The sequence below is a fragment of the Lolium rigidum genome, chromosome 7 (assembly GCF_022539505.1).
Source record: "Lolium rigidum isolate FL_2022 chromosome 7, APGP_CSIRO_Lrig_0.1, whole genome shotgun sequence".
NCBI classification, from domain to species: Eukaryota; Viridiplantae; Streptophyta; class Magnoliopsida; order Poales; family Poaceae; genus Lolium; species Lolium rigidum.
Window position 1 is genome coordinate 229,737,717 of NC_061514.1, and position 23,996 is coordinate 229,761,712.

Genomic DNA, 23,996 nt, shown 5'->3' on the forward strand with positions numbered 1-23,996 from the left:
TAGAAAATGCGTTTCCATAGGCCCCAGTGGGGGGTGGATGCCCAGGAAGCACACGCACAAAGTGATGGAGATAGAGATGTGGAGGATAGAGTTGAGGGTCAGTTGATGGTGCTTAATCCCGTAAATAAAAAGAAGACCGCGGAGGAATTCATGGACGGGAACGGATAATCCACGGACAAGAAAGTCAGTGAAAATTACCTGGAAGCCTTCAGGAGGATGAGGGGTACTTTCGTCCCCCGGCATCTGCATCGCTTCATTCTTGATCATGCCTAGATTCATGAGCATGCGGCGGTCCTGAGAAGAGATCTTGGATCTCTCCCATCCGGAGATCCTCTCCTTCTCCACGCGCTCGCCGGTACCAGGGGCGACGTTCTTGGTGCGCTTGGTCCGCGGAGGCATGGTGACGGAGTGGCGGAGCAAAAAATAAAAGAGGAAGATGGGCGCAGGAGGTGCTCAAGGATGGTGAAAGTTAGGGCAGTGGCATGTGCGAATGGTTGTGCGGCGCAGCGAAGGGAAAAATGAACCCAGGGGTAAGAATTTATAACCTGGAAGACGATGAGGATCGACCATTGGATGAAAACGGGAAGATCTTGAACCCTACACGTGGCTACGTGGTAAAAAGTTCTTTACAGTTTATTTTGGACTTGAGGAAGTTACTGCGAGCGTGCCAGAAATATCAGAGGACGTGCAAGCCCCACTCGCGTGACGTGGGGGAAGAGCAGAAACTTTGGACCCACAAAATAGTGGTACCATATGTCGTGTCTTCCCGAGGTGGCCACACATGGTTTTCGTCAGCATCGACGTCATGGTGATAGAAATCTTCGAGTTGATGGACCAATATATAGTCAGAAGTAAAGCTCGGGAGCCTATATCCAGCTGCAAGCACCTGTTCATACGCTCGGGGACTACTCTTATCAGAAGTATTGAATATACTTCTGATAAGACGACGTGTTGATGATAAAAATATAGAATTGGTTAAATAGCAGAAGTTGAGCCTACAACCAAGTGCAAACACTCGGCTGTAGCCTCGGGGGCTACTCCCATCGAGAGCGCTCGTTGCGCACCCGATGAAATATAGAAGGTAAAGGAAAAGAAAAATGGCAAGAAAATATAGAGAGAAGCCAAAAAAGTCTTTTAAGTACAACTTCGAATTACACATAACTCGTCATGTACTCCCATCGGGAGGTCAAGATATTATTTGGCATAATGTGTGAACCCGAAGAAATGAAGAATTCCATCAGCCATATAAAGGCACTCGACAATATATTCTCAGAGCGCGTCTGTCAACTCTGAATGCCGTGACTCGTAAAAGGGTTCACGAAGGTAAGACCCCATGATCTGTCCTGTGTGGCGTGGTATCGCACATGAATGCTCTCTGCCACTTTATCCACATCAACATATGTGAAGAAAAATCTCGATGGACGCGTTGGGTACTTGATAAAACAAGCTGGAATTTGATAACGGTAAATCCTGAAGCGGCACGTATTGAATTACGCCAGTGTTCCAGGTTTGAGTCCAGGGACTTGAGCTTGAAGTAGGTTTATGCGGGTTTGCCACTAGAGCAATTATCTGGTACCTGATCTGTCAGATGAACCAACCTCATTTACCATTATCCCTGTGCAAAATAGACATTGATTAAAAATTGAATGTAACTCGAAAGTTTTATTAAACAGATGCATGACGGAGATTTCACTCGACTCTACGATTCAAGCAAAATCTCGAGGGCTACTGACATAGGTATGCCTGCCAGGCATGTCGAATAAGTACCCTAGGTCTACAGGAAAACATGAAGCCCATGAACTCGAAGCTTTGGAGGCCCAGAAGGTTGAAGGCTTTCAGGTTAAGAAAGTAGAGTTGTAATAGAGAACTTGTATCAATATTGGAAAACCCCAATGCGGCTCGATAGTTGGTAACTTGTACGACACGGAAAAGCCTCGGCTTCGCCTCCTATATAAAAGGGAAGCCCAGTGAGAAAGAGCGGATCGAATCATTGTAACCCTAGCCACTGTAATATGGAGTTGAGCATTTTTGTTCGGCTGAACCTTCGAGATCTACTTGCCCTCTAATTCTTACGAAACCCTAAGTCTACAATACGTAGGCATTGACGAGTTAATCCCTCATCAGTGGGGTTTCCCTGATCTTCACGGATTGACATGTGCAGGAAAACATGAAGACCACAAAGACTCAAGGAGATAACTAGTAAGGCCTACCAGAGCCAGCACCCAACAACACATGCCCATGCAATAGCCTTTGGACCAAAAAGTTAGTGGCAAAAATACTCTCAAAGTGAAACCATATCTTACATCGGTCGGTTCACAAGAAAGTCTCCACGATATTACATGAGACATCAAGGGCACACAAAAAAAAGTATCAGTGCCCACTACTAATATCATAGGTCGTCTTTAACAGATCAAAATCGCCACATGTAAATTTTTCTTAGTGTTCTTAAAATTACATTTTTCGGTGATGACCTACCAAACGACCATGGAAATCTTGCTCGTGATAGGCTTAACCAGTGTGACATCATGATTTCAACGACCAGCCAATGAAGATGCTTTGATAGACTTAGGGGCCACCAAAAACTTTATCGAGCTCTTAGTCTCTTAGACCATACGCATGTGATATAAATACCAATGACCAGCAAGGAGACTGAATTGTTCACCGTAGTACGAAGTAACAGAGCCAGATGATGTTGGATGTAATAGAGCACTCACAGATCTTGGGCAGAACCAATACTGATACGATGGGGTTTGCCCTATCTTCACATATTGACATGTGTGGGATAACATGAAGAACAAGAAGACACGATAACAAGTCATACGAGAGTTAGCACCCAATAACACATGCCCATGCAATAGCCTTTGGACCGAAAAACTTAAGTCAACAATACTCTCAAAGTGAAACCATTACTTACATCGATCGATTCACATACCCAATAGGATCCTGGAATATTTTTTTAGCTAGATGAGGTCTTGGGCTCTCTACGAGGGGATTGTCTTAGGAGTATTGGAAGAGGAGAAAAACTCTAAAATTCTAAATATGATTTCTAACCCTAGAAAGGAGAAGGAGAAGTGGTATATATAGCCTTACAAACCCAACTACCCAATGGGGGCCCGAAATAGAGATGCATGTCCTTTGACGATTTTTCTATGCATAGGCGGCCTGGTTGGAAAGGTTGTACGTTTACCTGGATGATCTGAAATGTCGTCGTGGTGAACAGACAGATGCCATAGGATGGCTTAAGTTGGGGCCGAATGGACGCTAGAGGATTCGGGGGAGGGTTTTTGATTAGATTGGATGAACTTCCGGGTGCTTTCCTCAAGAACTTGGCCTAAGCCAGAGGTAGAAGAAGAGAGACACAAGGAAGAACTCTGCTCTAGATCTCTTTCTTCATTGATCTCAACAGATTACAGGTTTCATCTCATTGTACATGCCCGCGATGGGGGTGTGCTCCCTCTCCTTATATAGGGGAGAGGGTGGCTTACAGGGGAAGAAACCCTAATGGCATGTTTGAACAGACAAGCTACTTTACAAAGTTAATTTAATCATAGGTGACGCCAGTATCTTCTTTAATCAGGGAGGCTGACGTCCTCCGGTTGCTTTTGGCGTCACCTTCCTCTTTGGCGTCAGGGCTTCGTTTAAAGTTACTTTGCTTAGGTCATCCTTGTCCTCTAGCTCTTGAGAGAATCTTTGACCAGTCCTGCCGACGTGCTACAGTGCACTTATTACCGGCATCCGGTGTCTTCTTAGCTCATACTGGTATGCCTCTCTTTGGGGTACCGGTAAGATTTACTTAGCCTAAACGCCTATTCAGAATGAACTTCAAACCGGTATCTTGATGGCTCAAACCATCCGGTTTGGCATGCCTTTGGCATACCGGGGGTCATCCCCCCAACATTAGTCCCCGAAGCTGGTATAGTCCGGTGGATCTTATCCGACGGACCATGCCAGGTTCCTATCTCACAAGGTACCGGTTTAATCTTTCCGGCCCCCTGTTCGAAGATGCCGGCACCTTTGCCAGACTTTCCTTTTCTTCCGTTCCGGATCCTTCCGGTATCTTGGACATTAAACTCCTCCTCGGTGAAGTCGAGAATTTCTCGGGTACAGTGCCTGTCAGAGACATGCGCACTGTTTCTGACGCGCCAGTGTCAGGGGTCACTTCCCTTCGGCTTCTGCGCTAGCATTTATGGCGCCGCACCGGATCCTCGCTGCCATTTTGGATCCGTGTGGCATTCCTGTGGTATTTTATTTTTCGCGCGTGTATCCTTGCGCCACGTGGCGGCCCACGAGGTGAACCGCCGCGGCCAAGCGGTTGCCAGCCCACTACTTCGTCTTCCTATTTAAGAGGGTGCGGTTCCACTTCATCTTCTTCTCCGCACTCACGACTCCCTCGCGCACTCAGAGCTCTCAGCCCTCTTGCGCCCTTGCTGCCGCCGTTCGTCGCCAGAGCTCCGCCGCCCGGTGAACCTCCGCTGCGACTCCGCCAAGCCTCGCCGAGCCTCGCCGCGCAGCGATTCACCGCAGCACGCCTGCTGCCGCTGCACCGTACACTCTCCGGCGACCTCTGCTCTTCTTCTCCGCCGGACCTCGTCGGCGACTACAGGTTCGCCGCTTTTCCGGCGACCTTCCTCAGCGTTTCGCGCCGCCCCAGGTTAGCCTCAATGCTTCTTTGCTCTCTTCTTTCTCGTTTTCCAGATCTTGGGCCGGTAGAGTATTTACTCTTTCTTTTCTTTTGCTTTTTCTCTTACTCGTAGATCTTCGCGCAAGGGTAGATCTTGGGAAATCAGTTTTTGGGTAGAATCCGGCGTCTCTCAGATTTGTATGTCTAGTGAGGATTATCTTTCCGAATCCTCCTCCAGTAGCCACCAAAGTGAAGCTTCCGACGGGCTCTCGGCTGAGCTTGCCCGGATGGAATCCGATACCGGAAGAGTTCAAGAGGCCAGCAGCTCTAGCCAAGCTTCCGGAGTAGATCTATCCGGTGTCACCCGTGGGGCCTGGAAGGGTTCTGACGTGACACAACGCGAAATCGACTGGTTGTACCGGTCTAGAAGGATACCGGAAGGAGTGTCCTGCCGGCTTCCGGGCGACGAGATTGAACCGGTGCTCGAACCCGGTGAGTTCGTCGTTTTTCTTGCTCACTTCAAGCGCGGCTTCGGCCTTCCTGCCTCTGATTTCTTCCGTCAGTTCTTGGATTTCTACCAACTCCAGCCTCACCACCTTCCTGGCAATGCCATTTTCTACCTCTCTTGTTACGTTTCTTTCATGGAGGGCTACATAGGCCTCCGCCCCACTCGCGAGACTTTTGCTCGCTTCTTTGCCCTTCGGATCAATTTGGTTCAGGGCAAGGAAATTCCTAAGCCCAAACCCCCCGTTCAATGCGGGTCTTGCATCATCGGCTCCCGTCAAGGGAGCCCCTTTTTTAAATTCTCCGGTCTCGAGTCATGCCGGGCATGGCAAGAGACCCTTTTCTACGTGAAGAACACCAGCGCCCCAGATCTCATCAATCTGCCGGCTTTCAATCCTGGAGTGCCTACAAAGGCCAATTGGGGATATAATCCTGGGACCAATCATATTGAGACGAACCGGATTATTCGCTTCATGGATAAGCTGAAGAGGGAGACAGACATCTGTTCTGACGATATTATCTCACGTCGGGTGCTTCCCCTCAAGCGCTGGGCCCATAAAATAAGCGAAATGTACGGCCCTGGCGATCCTACCAAGATCACCGGCCTCCCTCTAAGCAAGGGGGATGTAGTCCTTAAGGCTTGGCAGATCTGCCAAACCGCCATGCCAATGGACTGGGAGTGGGGCTTCTTGCCTCTCAGCTCCACCAACCCTCCAACTGATGAAGTAAGAGATTATGCAATACGGATTGTTTTCCGGTAGCTTTTCAATGTATGACTAACTGTCTTCCTCTCACTTTCCAGGCAAAAGAGCGCTTCCCTCGCATCGCGGCGGAGCAGCGAGGCCCTTGCCAGAAGCGGGCTCTAGACATGGTGGACCCGGATCCTTATATCCATTGGACCGACCTCAAGATGGGCCGCACCCATACCCCGCGCCCCGGTAACTTCTCAACCAGGGACTCCGGTTCCGATGATGATGTCACTGTTCTTGAGGTATCTTATTCTTTCACTTCCTCATATACTGATTTTTCTGTAGATGCTCCCTCAGCCAGCACCAACCCACAGGTCCTGGACCACGCCACGCCGCTCTAGGCCGAGGTTGGCCATGAGTTCCTGGAGAAGCTCGCCTCCCAGGGCAAGAAGAAGAAGGCGCCGGCATCTGACGCTGGCCCCAGCGAGGCTCCTCCCGCCAAGCGCCCCCGGCAAGAAGTTGCCCCCCGGCAAGAAGTTGTCGGCGGGAGGGTGGTCTCCAAGAGGCAGTACAAGAAGCGGCAGATGCCGGTCGCTTCCGGGTAAGTTTTTGTTTCTCTGTTTGCTTTGTTTTTGTTTGGCAAAGTTCTTTTTCCGGTTGCTTTTCTGAATCTTTCTTCTTTCTATCTTTTTTAGTCCTGCACTCAAGACTTCCAAGAGTGCTTCCGGCATTCCCCCAGAGAGCTCTGAAGAAGCCGTGAGGCCTTCACCTCCACCTCAACCAAGCCCGGCACCATCTGGTGCTGGCAACTCTTCTGCCTCCCCTCTGGGAGGCACAAGAAGTGCGGGGCGTGTGGCCCCTACACCTCCAGATCACCGCGCGGAGGGGGACAAAGCTTCCCCTCCAGAGATTCAAGATACTGGCGCCAGCAACATCGGCGCCAATACCGAAGACGCTGGGGGGATGGAGCCTTTGGCTCCTACCGCCCCGAAGAAAAAGAAGAAGAAGACTGCGGATTCTTCCTCCTTCAAGCCCGTGCCGGACTCTTCCGCGCCGGCAGGCTCAGCTCCAGGCCAGGGCGCACCCGACGCCCGTTAGCCGCCCAAGACTACGCCCGCGCCTCCGCCAGAAACTACCATCGGCGAGCCAACTGTGGCCAAGCCAACGCCGCCGCCAAGCAAAGGACCCAGCGCGGCCGAGCCGACGCCGCCGCCAGAAGGCACCAAGCCCCTCAAGCCGGAACCTTCCAAGGCAAAGGCCACGGCTTCTGGCGCTCTTGCCTCCGGCCCGCAGCCCTTGGTGCTGCACGCCGGCTGCGCCGCTGTCGTGGCCGGAGAAAAGGCTTCCGGTCAGCTGGGCCGAATCACGGATCTGACTCACGGAGGCAACGAGCTGGGGCACTTGCTCGATTATGCTGAGAAGTGGAATCGAGCGGATGTGTCCGCGGCTACGCGCGGCCTGGGGAAGGACCGGCTTCCGGCGATTGACCCTGCTGGCCCCCGGTGCACTGAGGAGCACTTCATGCGGCTGCGGCGCGCGGTCAAGGAGCTTCACAACGCATGGCACGATGCCACCAACAACGTGGTGGTAAGTTACGCCAAACCCTTTGCAATTTTTTAGCTCATGTCGGTTCTCACTCTTTTAAGATTATGTATATCTTCCCAGTCCCCGAGTTTCGGGTTGAGAGCGTAGCTCTGAGCGCGAAACTTCCTTGAAAAATCCCAAAACCGGCATCTTCTTATAGTCATTTTCACTTGAACAGAGCACGGCGGACGCCCGGAAGCGCCTCTTTGAGGAGCTATTGTGGGAGCACCGGGATCTTTCTGAAGCGCACAGCAAGTGCCAAGGTGAGTTCCCTTGCCACCGGCACCTTCTTACCGAAAGCTTTTCTCTTTTAGTACTTATAAATTTTTTGCGTACCAGCTATCCCGGAAGCTTCCATCGAAGCCCTCAAGACTCAGCTCGCTACACTCCAAGGTACTCTTTCTTTTCTGGTTAACTTGCTTCTCTGCATCCTACCGGTTATCTTTTTGCTAACATGTGTTTTTTCCGGACTTCAGCTGAAAAGGAGGAGCTTGTCCGGGAGCATCGCAAGGCTCTGGACGCCCAGGAAACCATTTCCAGAGGGCTGAAGGACCAGCTCATCCAGATCGGGCTCCGGCACGATACTGAGATGAAGGATGCCAAAGCTGCTCATGAGGCCAAGCTGGCGGAGTTCCTGGAGGATTCTACCAACTCCAGCGCGGTGCTCCGTGCGGAGCTGGAAGAGATGAGCAAGGCGCGGAAGGCAGCCGAAGATCGGGTCGCCCTCCTAACTGGGGAGCAGAAAGAGTATGACCAGCTGGTCATGCAAACCGATGCGCTCGCCCTCAGTAAGTTTTTCTTCTTTCTTTTCTGGCTTTTGCTTATAAGCTTATATCTTCCGGTAGCATTTCCTTGTGTTTTTCCTTTATCTTGCAGGGCTCTTCCCGGACTCGCAGGTGCACGCGCAGAAGAAGGTGGCAGATCGCCGGATTGCGCATCAATTCCAGAATCTGGCTGCGCCCTGGGATCCTTATGATCACCTGGTTGCGCTCTCTGCCGGGTTCAGCACATGCGCGCGGTGGACCGACATCTTGCCGATCTACCCGACGTGGCGATCCAGCTCTTCAAGGTCTTGTGGCCTGGGGAGGAGATGCCGGCGAACCTGACGCTCACCTCCGAGCGCCTGAAAGGTGCCGGACGAAGGATCCGCGAGTGGCAGTGCTCAGCGGCTCGTGCCGGAGCAGATGCGGCGCTACGCGTCGCCTGCTCCTGGTATGAAGACCTGGACTTGGACGCCTTCCATAGCTTGCGCCGGGATGCTCCCACCGACAAGGATCCGGTCCTCACCGCGAAGCGGAAGGACCGTGATACGTCTCAAACGTATCTATAATTTCTTATGTTCCATGCTACTTTTATGATGATACTCACATGTTTTATACACATTATATGTCATTATTATGCATTTTCCGGCACTAACCTATTGACGAGATGCCGAAGAGACGATTGCTTGTTTTACTGCTGTTTTTGGTTTCAGAAATCCTAGTAAGGAAATATTCTCGGAATTGGACGAAATCAACGCCCGGGGCCTATTTTTCCACGAAGCTTCCGGAAGACCGGAGGGAGACGAAGTGGGGCCACGGGCGCCGCCACACTAGGGCGGCGCGGCCTAGAGGGGGCCCGCGCGGCCCTAGCGTGTGGGGCCCCCGTGACTCTCCCGACTCCGCCCTTCCGCCTACTTAAAGCCTCCGTCGCGAAACCCCCGATGCCGAGAGCCACGATACGGAAAACCTTCCGGAGACGCCGCCGCCGCCAATCCCATCTCGGGGGATTCAGGAGATCGCCTCCGGCACCCTGCCAGAGAGGGGAATGATCTCCCGGAGGTTTCTTCATCGCCATGATCGCCTCCGGATCGATGTGTGAGTAGTTCACCCCTGGACTATGGGTCCATAGCAGTGGCTAGATGGTCGTCTTCTCCTCATTGTGCTATCATGTTCGATCTTGTGAGCTGCCTATCATGATCAAGATCGTTTATTTGTAATCCTACATGTTGTGTTTGTTGGGATCCGATGGATATTGAATACTATGTCAAGTTGATTATCAATCTATCATATATGTTATTTACGTTCTTGCATGCTCTCCATTGCTAGTAGAGGCTCTGGCCAAGTTGATACTTGTGACTCCAAGAGAGAGTATTTATGCTCGATAGTGGGTTCATGCCTCCATTAAATCTGGGACGATGATGAGAAAGTTCTAAGGTTGTGGATGTGCTTGTTGCCACTAGGGATATAACATCGATGCTTTGTCTAAGGATATTTGTGTTGATTACATTACGCACCATACTTAATGCAATTGTCCGTTGTTTACAACTTAATACTGGAGGGGGTTCGGATGATAACCTGAAGGTGGACTTTTTAGGCATAGATGCATGCTGGATGGCGGTCTATGTACTTTGTCGTAATGCCCTGATTAAATCTCATAGTACTCATCATGATATTTGTATGTGCGTTTTTATGCCTTCTTTATTTGTCAATTGCCCAACTGTAATTTGTTCACCCAACATCTGCTATCTTATGGGAGAGACACCACTAGTGAACTGTGGACCCCGGTCCTATTCTTTACATCTGAAATACAATCTACTGCAATTGTTCTTTACTGTTCTTCGCAAACAAACATCATCAACCACACTATACATCTAATCCTTTGTTTACAGCAAGCCGGTGAGATTGACAACCTCGCTGTTACGTTGGGGCAAAGTTCTGTGATTGTGTTGTGCAGGTTCCACGTTGGCGCCGGAATCGCTGGTGTTGCGCCGCACTACACTCCTCCACCATCAACCTTCAACGTGCTTCTTGACTCCTACTGGTTCGATTAAACCTTGGTTTCTTACTGAGGAAACTTGCTACTCGTGCGCATCACACCTTCCTCTTGGGGTTCCCAACGGACGTGTCAACTACACGCATCAAGCAAATTTCTGGCGCCGTTGCCGGGGAGATCAAGACACGCTGCAAGGGGAGTCTGCACTTCCAATCTCTTTACTTTGTTTTGTCTTGCTTTATTTTAGTTACTACTTTGTTTGTTGCACTTAAACAAAACACACAAAAATTAGTTGCTAGTTTTACTTTATTTACTGTCTTGTTCTCTATATCAAAAACACACAAAAATTAGTTACTTGCATTTACTTTATTTACCTTTTGTTTATTCCATCATGTTTCCTCCTAAGTACACTCTAAAAGACATACCGGTAGGCCGAGGGTCTATAATTGGAAGAGATAATATAGAAGATTTTTTCACTCATGTTAGTACAACTGAAAATTTTGAAGATAGACACTTGGTAGAACTTGCTCCTACTTATGAAATTGCTGCTGCCTCTTTAGTTCGCATGTTGGAAACTAAATTTGTTAATCTCAATCCTATAATCCAACACATGTTTATCACACTCGGTGATGGGAGGAAGGGGAAAAGAAAGATTTTGTTTTAGAAACCCTTCTTAAAGAATTTGGTGGTGTAGCAAGAGAGGCTAGAAAGGTCTTTATTAAATACAATATGCTTGGCTCTTATACCAATTTTGTTAGTATCCTTGAAAAGATGGACATGGAGAGAGTAAGGTACACTAATAATATTAATGATGGTGGGGAGATTAAGACAACAATACCTTGTAAGCTCCTAGGAATGAGCGATGCACTAGAAAAGAATTATGATTGGATTGTTCCTGAAAATTTGTTTGATGAGAATAGCAAGCCTAAGAGTAATGAAAAAGGAGCCGCTGAAACTAACATAGATAAGATAACATGCATTGTTGAGGCAACTCCCAACACCCCTGGTAATAATGTTGATGCTTCATCTCTTGATAATACTTGATTCACACTTTCTGCGCCTAGCTGAAAGGCGTTAAAGAAAAGCGCTTATGGGAGACAACCCATGATTTTACTTCTGCACTTTATTTTATATTTGAGTCTTGGAAGTTGTTTACTACTGTACCAACCTCTCCTTATCTTTATTTTATTTCATTGTTGTGCCAAGTAAAGTTTTTGATAGTAAAGCCAATACTAGATTTGGATTACTGCGCAGGAACAGATTTCTTGCTGTCACGAATCTGGGAAGAATTCTCTGTAGCTAACTCAGAAAAATCTGCAAATTTACGTGCGTGATCCTCAGATATGTACGCAACTTTCATTCAATTTGGGAATTTTCATCTGAGCAAGTCTGGTGCCACTTTAAAATTCGTCTTTACGGACTGTTCTGTTTTGACAGATTCTGCCTTTTATTTCGCATTGCCTGTTTTGCTATGTTTGATGGATTTCTTTGTTCCATTAACTTTCAGTAGCTTTGTGCAATATCCAGAAGTATTAATAATGATTATGTCACCTCTGAATATATGAATTATGCACTGGCCCTCTAATGAGTTTGTTTCGAGTTTGGTGTGGAGGAAGTTTTCAAGGGTCAGGAGAGGAGGATGATACAATATGATCAAGAAGAGTGAAAAGTCAAAGCTTGGGGATGCCCCCGTGGTTCATCCCTGCATATTTTAAGAAGACCCATGCGTCTAAGCTTGGGGATGCCCAAGGCATCCCCTTCTTCATCAACAACATTATCAGGTTCCTCTAGTGAAACTATATTTTTATTCCGTCACATCTTATGCGCTTTACTTGGAGCGTCTGTTTGTTTTTGTTTTTGTTTTGTTTGAATAAAATTGGATCCCACAATCCTTTATATTGGAGATATTACGCTCCGCTGTTTCGTATGAACACATGTGCTCTTAGCTTTATCTTTAATATTCATTGCGAAGGTTGAACTACCTCGTTCATTGATATATGGTTGGAAACGGAGAATGCCGCATGTGGTAAATGGGTTAATGTCTTGAATAATGTGATACTTGGCAATTGTTGTGCTCATATTAATCTTGTTTAAGCTCTTGCTTCATGTACCTTGTACCCATTAATGAATAACTACATAGAGCATGTTAAAATTTGGTTTGCATGATTGTTCTCTCTAAGTCTAGATATTTTCTGGTTGAGGTGTTTGAACAACAAGGAGACGATGTAAAGTCTTATAATGCTTACAATATGTTTATATGTGAGTCTTGCTGCACCATTTCATACTTGAGTTTTCTTCAAACAACCTTGCTAGCCTAGCCTTGTATTGAGAGGGATTCTTCTCGTGCATCCAAATCCTTGAGCCAATAACCATGCCATTTGTGTCCACCATACCTACCTACCACATGGTATTTCTCCGCCATTCCAAATACATTACTTGAGTGCTACCTTTAAAATTTCTATTCTTTGCCTTTACAATACATAGCTCATGGGACAAAATAGCTTAAAAACTATCGTGGTGAAGAATATGTACTTATGTGCCTTATTTCTTAGTAAGTTGCATGTTGAGCGGTAACCATATTTTCTGGGGACGCCATCAATTCTTTTACCTTTGTTGAATATCATGTGAGTTGCTATGCATGTTCGTCTTGTCTGAAGTAAGGGCGGTTTTCACAATCAAATAGTTTGACTATGCATATTGTTAGAGAAGAACATTGGGCCGCTAACTAAAGCCATGATTCATGGTGGAAGTTTCAGGTTGGACATAAAACCTCAATCTCTTATGAGAATATTACCTGTTGTTGAATGCTTGAGCATTAAAAGAGGAGTCCATTATCTGTTGTCTATGTTGTCCCGGTATGGATGTCTAAGTTGAGAATAATCAAAAGCGAGAAATCCAATGCGAGCTTTCTCCTTAGACATTTGTACAGGTGATACGTCTCCAACGTATCGATAATTTCTTGTGTTCCATGCCACATTATTGATGTTATCTACATGTTATATGCACACTTTATGTCATATTCGTGCATTTTCTGGAACTAACCTATTAACAAGATGCCGAAGTGCCAGTTCCAGTTTTCTGCTGTTTTTGGTTTCAGAAATCCTAGTAACGAAATATTCTAGGAATCGGACGAAATCAACGCCAAAGATCTTAGAATCCCCGGAAGCATCCAGAACACACCAGAGAGGTCAGAGGGGGGCCACAGGCCCACCAAACCATAGGCTGGCGCGGCCGAGAGGGCCGCGCCGCCTATGGTGTGGCCCCCTGTCAGCCCTCCTGCGCCGCCTCTTCGCCTATATAAAGCCCCTGGATCGAAAACCCTGATGCGAAGAACCACGATACGGAAAACCTTCCAGAGCCGCCGCCATCGCGAAGCCAAGATTTGGGGGACAGGAGTCTCTGTTCCGGCACCCTGCCGGAGCGGGGAAGTGCCCCAGAAGGCTTCTCCATCGACACCGCTGCCATCTCCACCGCCATCTTCATCACCGCTGCTGCTCCCATGAGGAGGGAGTAGTTCTCCATCGAGGCTCGGGGCTGTGCCGGTAGCTATGTGGTTCATCTCTCTCCTATGTACTTCAATACAATAATCTCATGAGCTGCCTTACATGATTGAGATTCATATGATGATGCTTGTAATCTAGATGTCACTATGCTAGTCAAGTGAGTTTTACTTATGTGATCTCCGGAGACTCCTTGTCCCACGTGTGTAAAGGTGACAGTGTGTGCACCGTGTGGGTCTCTTAGGCCATATTTCACAGAATACTTATTCACTCGTTGAATGGCGTAGTGAAGTGCTTATTTATATCTCTTTAAGATTGCAACATGTTTTGTATCACAATTTATCTATGTGCTACTCTAGTGATTTGTTATTAAAGTAGTTTATTCCTCCTGCATGTGTGCAAAGGTGACGAGTGCGTGCACCGTGTTAGTACTTGGTTTATGCTATGATCATGATCTCTTGTAGATTGCGAAGTTAACTATTGCTATGATAATATTGATGTGATCTATTCCTCCTACATATGCATGAAGGTGACAAGTGTGCATGCTATGCTAGTACTTGGTTTAGTCTCGTTGATCTATCTTACACTAAAGGTTACTAAAATATGAGCATTATTGTGGAGCTTGTTAACTCCGGCATTGAGGGTTCGTGTAATCCTACGCAATGTGTTCATCATCCAACAAAAGTGTAGAGTATGCATTTATCTATTCTGTTATGTGATCAATGTTGAGAGTGTCCACTAGTGAAAGTGTAATCCCTAGGCCTTGTTCCTAAATATCGCTATCGCTGCTTGTTTACTTGTTTTACTTGCGTTACTACTGCTGCGTTACTACTGTTTGTTTACTTGTCCTGGGCAAAGCACTTCGGTGCCGTTGCTACTACTTATTCATACCACCTGTATTTCACTATCTCTTCGCCGAACTAGTGCACCTATTAGGTGTGTTGGGGACACAAGAGACTTCTTGCTTTGTGGTTGCGGGGTTGCATGAGAGGGATATCTTTGACCTCTTCCTCCCCGAGTTCGATAAACCTTGGGTATCCACTTAAGGGAAACTTGCTGCTCGTTCTACAAACCTCTGCTCTTGGAGGCCCAACACTGTCTACAAGAATAGAAGCTCCCGTAGACATCAAGCACTTTTCTGGCGCCGTTGCCGGGGAGGGAAGGTAAACGACACTCACACATTGGCAAGCCCGGCAACTAAGCACTTTTCCTCCTCGTCAACTACGCGCCAAGCACTTTTCTGGCGCCGTTGCCGGGGAGGAAAGGTAAAAAGGCACTCATACTCTGGTCCCAGGTAAAGTACTTTTCTGGCGCCATTGTGTTTGTGCTCGAAGCTATTTCCTTTAGATCCTGCAATTGCATCTTTTTGTTTCTTGTTTACACTAGTTTGGCATAATGTACAAGAGCGAGCTTCTTATTCTATTTCCTGATTTAAAACATGGATTGTTTGATGCGAAAATTAAAAAACCTATGAAATCTTATTTGCATGCTTGGTAGTAATATTAGTATGAACGCTTTGAACACCATTGTTGATAATAATATAGAAAGTTCTAAGCTTGGGGAAGCTGGTTTTCATGATCTTTTTAGTCCCCCAAGCATTGAGGAGAAAATTTTCTTTGATGATACTTTGCCTCCTAATTATGATAGTGGTCCTTTGATACAACCTACTATGGAGAGTAAATTTTATTGTGATTATACTATGCCTCCTACACTTGATGAGAATAATAATGATAGCTACTTTGTTGAATTTGCTCCCACTACAACTAATAAAATTGATTATGCCTATGTGGAGAGTAATAATTTTATGCATGAGACTCATGATAAGAATGCTTTATGTGATAGTTATATTGTTGAGTTTGCTCATGATGCTACTGAAAGTTATTATGAGAGAGGAAAATATGGTTGTAGAAATTTTCATGTTACTAAAATGCCTCTCTATGTGCTGAAATTTTTGAAGCTACACTTGTTTTATCTTCCTATGCTTGTTACTTTGCTCTTCATGAACTTGTTTATTTACAAGATTCCTATGCATAGGAAGCATGTTAGACTTAAATGTGTTTTGAATTTACCTCTTGATGCTCTCTTTTGCTTCAAATACTATTTCTTGCGAGTGCATCATTAAAACTGCTGAGCCCATCTTAATGGCTAAAAAGAAAGAACTTCTTGGGAGATAACCCATGTGTTATTTTGCTACAGTACTTTGTTTTATATTTGTGTCTTGGAAGTTGTTTACTACTGTAGCAACCTCTCCTTATCTTAGTTTTGTGTTTTGTTGTGCCAAGTAAAGTCTTTGATAGTAAAGTAAGTACTAGATTTGGATTACTGCGCAGAAACAGATTTCTTTGCTGTCACGAATCTGGGTCTAATTCTCTGTAGGTAACTCAGAAAATTATGCCAATTTACGTGAGTGATCCTCAGATATGTACGCAACTTTCATTCAATTTGAGCATTTTCATTTGAGCAAGTCTGGTGGCCTAATAAAATCCATCTTTACGGACTGTTCTGTTTTGACAGATTCTGCCTTTTATTTCGCATTGCCTCTTTTGCTATGTTGGATGAATTTCTTTGATCCATTAATGTCCAGTAGCTTTATGCAATGTCCAGAAGTGTTAAGAATGATTGTGTCACCTCTGAACATGTTAATTTTTATTGTCCACTAACCCTCTAATGAGTTGTTTCGAGTTTGGTGTGGAGGAAGTTTTCAAGGGTCAAGAGAGGAGGATGATATACTACGATCAAGAAGAGTGAAAAGTCTAAGCTTGGGGATGCCCCGGTGGTTCACCCCTGCATATTTCAAGAAGACTCAAGCATCTAAGCTTGGGGATGCCCAAGGCATCCCCTTCTTCATCGACAACATTATCAGGTTCCTCCCCTGAAACTATATTTTTATTCGGTCACATCTTATGTGCTTTACTTGGAGCGTCTGTGTGCTTTTGTTTTTGTTTATGTTTGAATAAGTTCATCATGCTTGTGTGGGAGAGAGACACGCTCCGCTGGTTCGTATGAACACATTTGTTCTTAGCTCATAATATTCATGGCGAAGTTTCCTCTTCGTTAAAATTGTTATATGGTTGGAATTGGATAATGATACATGTAGTAATTTGCTATAATGTCTTGGGTAATGTGATACTTGGCAATTGTTGTGCTCATGTTTAAGCTCTTGCATCATTTACTTTGCACCTATTAATGAAGAAATACATAGAGCTTGCTAAAATTTGGTTTGCATAATTGGTCTCTCTAAAGTCTAGATAATTTCTAGTATTGAGTTTTGAACAACAAGGAAGACGGTGTAGAGTCTTATAATGTTTTCAATATGTCTTTTATGTGAGTTTTGCTGCACCGGCTCATCCTTGTGTTTGTTTCAAATAACCTTGCTAGCCTAAGCCTTGTATCGAGAGGGAATACTTCTCATGCATCCAAAATCCTTGAGCCAACTACTATGCCATTTGTGTCCACCATACCTACCTACTACATGGTATTTCTCCACCATTCCAAAGTAAATTGCTTGAGTGCTACCTTTAAACAATTCAAAATTTATCACCTCTGATTTGTGTCAATGTTTTATAGCTCATGAGGAAGTATGTGGTGTTTATCTTTCAATCTTGTTGGGCAACTTTCACCAATGGACTAGTGGCTTCATCCGCTTATCCAATAATTTTGCAAAAAGAGCTGGCAATGGGATTCCCGGTCCCAAATTAATTAACAAAAATAGACACTCCTCCATGGTATGTGATTGTTGGACGGCACCCGAAGGATTCGGTTAGCCATGGCTTGTGTAAGCAAAGGTTGGGAGGAGTGTCATCATAATAAAACTAAAATAAAAAGGCACTCCTTCATGGTATGAGATTGTTGGCAGGCACCCGAGGATTCGGTTAGCCATGGTTTGTGAAAGAAAGGTTGGAAGGAGTGCCATCCAAAAATAAAATAAAATGGGAGCCGCTCTTTGAAGGTTTGTCCGGCAAGGGGTTAGAGTACCCACTACCATTCGTTGACAACAACAAACACCTCTCAAAACTTTACTTTTATGCTCTCTTTATGTTTTCAAAATCAAAGCTCTAGCACAAATATAGCAATCGATGCTTTTCCTCTATGGAGGACCATTCTTTTACTTTCATTGTTGAGTCAGTTCACCTATTTCTCTCCATCTCAAGAAGCAAACACTTGTGTGAACTGTGCATTGATTCTTACATATTTGCATATTGCATTTGTTATATTGCTTTGCATTGACAATATCCATGAGATATACATGTTACAAGTTGAAAGCAACCGCTGAAACTTAATCTTCTTTTGTGTTGCTTCAATACCTTTACTTTGAATTATTGCTTTATGAGTTAACTCTTATGCAAGACTTATTGATGCTTGTCTTGAAGTGCTATTCATGAAAAGTCTTTGCTTTATGATTCACTTGTTTACTCATGTCATACATATTGTTTTGATCGCTGCATTCACTACATATGCTTTACAAATAGTATGATCAAGTTTATGATGGCATGTCACTCCAGAAATTATCTTTGTTATCGTTTTACCTGCTCGGGACGAGCAGAACTAAGCTTGGGGATGCTGATACGTCTCCAACGTATCGATAATTTCTTGTGTTCCATGCCACATTATTGATGTTATCTACATGTTATATGCACACTTTATGTCATATTCGTGCATTTTCCGGAACTAACCTATTAACAAGATGCCGAAGTGCCGGTTCTCGTTTTCACGCTGTTTTTGGTTTCAGAAATCCTAGTAACGAAATATTCTCGGAATCGGACGAAATCAACGCCAAAGATCTTAGAATCCCCGGAAGCATCCAGAACACACCAGAGAGGTCAGAGGGGGGCCACAGGCCCACCAAACCATAGGCTGGCGCGGCCAGAGGGGGGGCCGCGCCGCCCTATGGTGTGGCCCCCCTGTCAGCCCTCCTGCGCCGCCTCTTCGCCTATATAAAGCCCCTGGATCGAAAACCCTGATGCGAAGAACCACGATACGGAAAACCTTCCAGAGCCGCCGCCATCGCGAAGCCAAGATCTGGGGGACAGGAGTCTCTGTTCCGGCACCCTGCCGGAGCGGGGAAGTGCCCCCGGAAGGCTTCTCCATCGACACCGCTGCCATCTCCACCGCCATCTTCATCACCGCTGCTGCTCCCATGAGGAGGGAGTAGTTCTCCATCGAGGCTCGGGGCTGTGCCGGTAGCTATGTGGTTCATCTCTCTCCTATGTACTTCAATACAATAATCTCATGAGCTGCCTTACATGATTGAGATTCATATGATGATGCTTGTAATCTAGATGTCACTATGCTAGTCAAGTGAGTTTTACTTATGTGATCTCCGGAGACTCCTTGTCCCACGTGTGTAAAGGTGACAGTGTGTGCACCGTGTGGGTCTCTTAGGCCATATTTCACAGAATACTTATTCACTGTTGAATGGCGTAGTGAAGTGCTTATTTATATCTCTTTAAGATTGCAACATGTTTTGTATCACAATTTATCTATGTGCTACTCTAGTGATTTGTTATTAAAGTAGTTTATTCCTTCTGCATGTGTGCAAAGGTGACAGTGCGTGCACCGTGTTAGTACTTGGTTTATGCTATGATCATGATCTCTTGTAGATTGCGAAGTTAACTATTGCTATGATAATATTGATGTGATCTATTCCTCCTACATATGCATGAAGGTGACGAGTGTGCATGCTATGCTAGTACTTGGTTTAGTCTGTTGATCTATCTTACACTAAAGGTTACTAAAATATGAGCATTATTGTGGAGCTTGTTAACTCCGGCATTGAGGGTTCGTGTAATCCTACGCAATGTGTTCATCATCCAACAAAAGTGTAGAGTATGCATTTATCTATTCTGTTATGTGATCAATGTTGAGAGTGTCCACTAGTGAAAGTGTAATCCCTAGGCCTTGTTCCTAAATACTGCTATCGCTGCTTGTTTACTGTTTTACTGCGTTACTACTGCTGCGTTACTACTGTTTGTTTACTGTCCTGGGCAAAGCACTTCTGGTGCCGTTGCTACTACTTATTCATACCACCTGTATTTCACTATCTCTTCGCCGAACTAGTGCACCTATTAGGTGTGTTGGGGACACAAGAGACTTCTTGCTTTGTGGTTGCGGGGTTGCATGAGAGGGATATCTTTGACCTCTTCCTCCCCGAGTTCGATAAACCTTGGGTATCCACTTAAGGGAAACTTGCTGCTGTTCTACAAACCTCTCGCTCTTGGAGGCCCAACACTGTCTACAAGAATAGAAGCTCCCGTAGACATCAAGCACTTTTCTGGCGCCGTTGCCGGGGAGGGAAGGTAAACGACACTCACACATTGGCAAGCCCGGCAACTAAGCACTTTTCCTCCCTCGTCAACTACGCGCCAAGCACTTTTACGGCGCCGTTGCCGGGGAGGAAAGGTAAAAGGCTCTCATACTCTGGTCCCGGGTAAAGTACTTTTCTGGCGCCATTGTGTTTGTGCTCGAAGCTATTTCCTTTAGATCCTGCAATTGCATCTTTTTGTTTCTTGTTTACACTAGTTTGGCATAATGTACAAGAGCGAGCTTCTTATTCTATTTCCTGATTTAAAACATGGATTGTTTGATGCGAAAATTAAAAAACCTATGAAATCTTATTTGCATGCTCGGTAGTAATATTAGTATGAACGCTTTGAACACCATTGTTGATAATAATATAGAAAGTTCTAAGCTTGGGGAAGCTGGTTTTCATGATCTTTTTAGTCCCCCAAGCATTGAGGAGAAAATTTTCTTTGATGATACTTTGCCTCCTAATTATGATAGTGGTCCTTTGATACAACCTACTATGGAGAGTAAATTTTATTGTGATTATACTATGCCTCCTACACTTGATGAGAATAATAATGATAGCTACTTTGTTGAATTTGCTCCCACTACAACTAATAAAATTGATTATGCCTATGTGGAGAGTAATAATTTTATGCATGAGACTCATGATAAGAATGCTTTATGTGATAGTTATATTGTTGAGTTTGCTCATGATGCTACTGAAAGTTATTATGAGAGAGGAAAATATGGTTGTAGAAATTTTCATGTTACTAAAATGCCTCTCTATGTGCTGAAATTTTTGAAGCTACACTTGTTTTATCTTCCTATGCTTGTTACTTTGCTCTTCATGAACTTGTTTATTTACAAGATTCCTATGCATAGGAAGCATGTTAGACTTAAATGTGTTTTGAATTTACCTCTTGATGCTCTCTTTTGCTTCAAATACTATTTCTTGCGAGTGCATCATTAAAACTGCTGAGCCCATCTTAATGGCTAAAAAGAAAGAACTTCTTGGGAGATAACCCATGTGTTATTTTGCTACAGTACTTTGTTTTATATTTGTGTCTTGGAAGTTGTTTACTACTGTAGCAACCTCTCCTTATCTTAGTTTTGTGTTTTGTTGTGCCAAGTAAAGTCTTTGATAGTAAAGTAAGTACTAGATTTGGATTACTGCGCAGAAACAGATTTCTTTGCTGTCACGAATCTGGGTCTAATTCTCTGTAGGTAACTCAGAAAATTATGCCAATTTACGTGAGTGATCCTCAGATATGTACGCAACTTTCATTCAATTTGAGCATTTTCATTTGAGCAAGTCTGGTGGCCTAATAAAATCCATCTTTACGGACTGTTCTGTTTTGACAGATTCTGCCTTTTATTTCGCATTGCCTCTTTTGCTATGTTGGATGAATTTCTTTGATCCATTAATGTCCAGTAGCTTTATGCAATGTCCAGAAGTGTTAAGAATGATTGTGTCACCTCTGAACATGTTAATTTTTATTGTCCACTAACCCTCTAATGAGTTGTTTCGAGTTTGGTGTGGAGGAAGTTTTCAAGGGTCAAGAGAGGAGGATGATATACTACGATCAAGAAGAGTGAAAAGTCTAAGCTTGGGGATGCCCCGGTGGTTCACCCCTGCATATTTCAAGAAGACTCAAGCATCTAAGCTTGGGGATGCCCAAGGCATCCCCTTCTTCATCGACAACATTATCAGGTTCCTCCCCTGAAACTATATTTTTATTCGGTCACATCTTATGTGCTTTACTTGGAGCGTCTGTGTGCTTTTGTTTTTGTTTATGTTTGAATAAGTTCATCATGCTTGTGTGGGAGAGAGACACGCTCCGCTGGTTCGTATGAACACATTTGTTCTTAGCTCATAATATTCATGGCGAAGTTTCCTCTTCGTTAAAATTGTTATATGGTTGGAATTGGATAATGATACATGTAGTAATTTGCTATAATGTCTTGGGTAATGTGATACTTGGCAATTGTTGTGCTCATGTTTAAGCTCTTGCATCATTTACTTTGCAGGTGTGTTGGGGACACAAGAGACTTCTTGCTTTGTGGTTGCAGGGTTGCATGAGAGGGATATCTTTGACCTCTTCCTCCCTGAGTTCGATAAACCTTGGGTATCCACTTAAGGGAAACTTGCTGCTGTTCTACAAACCTCTGCTCTTGGAGGCCCAACACTGTCTACAAGAATAGAAGCTCCCGTAGACATCAACAGGCGGCATAGAGGTACCCCTTTGTGACACTTGGTTGAAACATATGTTATGCAATGATAATCCGTGTTAACCCAAGCTAATTAGGACAAGGTGCGAGCACTATTAGTATACTATGCATGAGGCTTGCAACTTATAAGATGTCTTATACATAACACATATGATTTATTAGTACCGTTGACAAAATTGTTTCTTGTTTTCAAAATAAAAGCTCTAGCACAATAATAGTAATCCATGCTTCCCTCTGCGAAGGGCCTATCTTCTACTTTATTGTTGAGTCAGTTTACCTATTCTTTCTATCTTAGAAGCAAACACTTGTATCAACTTGTGTGCATTGATTCTTACATGTTTACCTATTGCACTTGTTATATTACTTTGTGTTGACAATTATCCATGAGATATACATGTTGAAGTTGAAAGCAACCGCTGAAACTTATATCTTCCTTTGTGTTGTTTCAAAGCTTTCTACTAAGAACTTATTGCTTATGAGTTAACTGTTATGCAAGACTTATTGATGCTTGTCTTGAAAGTATTATTCATGAAAAGTCTTTGCTATATGATTCATTTATTTACTCATTATCTTCATCATTGCTTCGAATCGTTGCATTCATCTCATGTGCTTTACAATAGTATTGATCAAGATTATGATAGCATGTCACTTCAGAAATTATCTTTGTTATCGTTTACCTACTCGAGGGTGAGTAGGAACTAAGCTTGGGGATGCTTGATACGTCTCAAACGTATCTATAATTTCTTATGTTCCATGCTACTTTTATGATGATACTCACATGTTTTATACACATTATATGTCATTATTATGCATTTTCCGGCACTAACCTATTGACGAGATGCCGAAGAGCCAGTTGTTGTTTTCTGCTGTTTTTGGTTTCAGAAATCCTAGTAAGGAAATATTCTCGGAATTGGACGAAATCAACGCCCAGGGGCCTATTTTTCCACGAAGCTTCCAGAAGATCGGAGGGGGGACGAAGTGGGGCCACGGGGCGCCGCCACACTAGGGCGGCGCGGCCTAGAGGGGGCCCGTGCGGCCCTAGCGTGTGGGGCCCCCTGACTCTCCCGACTCCGCCCTTCCGCCTACTTAAAGCCTCCGTCGCGAAACCCCCAGTACCGAGAGCCACGATACGGAAAACCTTCCAGAGACGCCGTCGCCGCCAATCCCATCTCGGGGGATTCAGGAGATCGCCTCCGGCACCCTGCCGGAGAGGGGAATCATCTCCCGGAGGTCTCTTCATCGCCATGATCGCATCCGGATCGATGTGTGAGTAGTTCACCCTTGGACTATGGGTCCATAGCAGTGTCTAGATGGTCGTCTTCTCCTCATTGTGCTATCATGTTCGATCTTGTGAGCTGCCTATCATGATCAAGATCGTTTATTTGTAATCCTACATGTTGTGTTTGTTGGGATCCGATGGATATTGAATACTATGTCAAGTTTATTATCAATCTATCATATATGTTATTTATGTTCTTGCATGCTCTCCGTTGCTAGTAGAGGCTCTGGCCAAGTTGATACTTGTGACTCCAAGAGGGAGTATTTATGCTCGATAGTGGGTTCATGCCTCCATTAAATCTGGGACGAGTGACGGAAAGTTCTAAGGTTGTGGATGTCTTGTTGCCACTAGTGATAAAACATCGATGCTTTGTCTAAGGATATTTGTGTTGATTACATTACGCACCATACTTAATGCAATTGTCCGTTGTTTACAACTTAATACTGGAGGGGTTCGGATGATAACCTGAAGGTGTACTTTTTAGGCATAGATGCATGCTTGGATGGCGGTCTATGTACTTTGTCGTAATGCCCTGATTAAATCTCATAGTA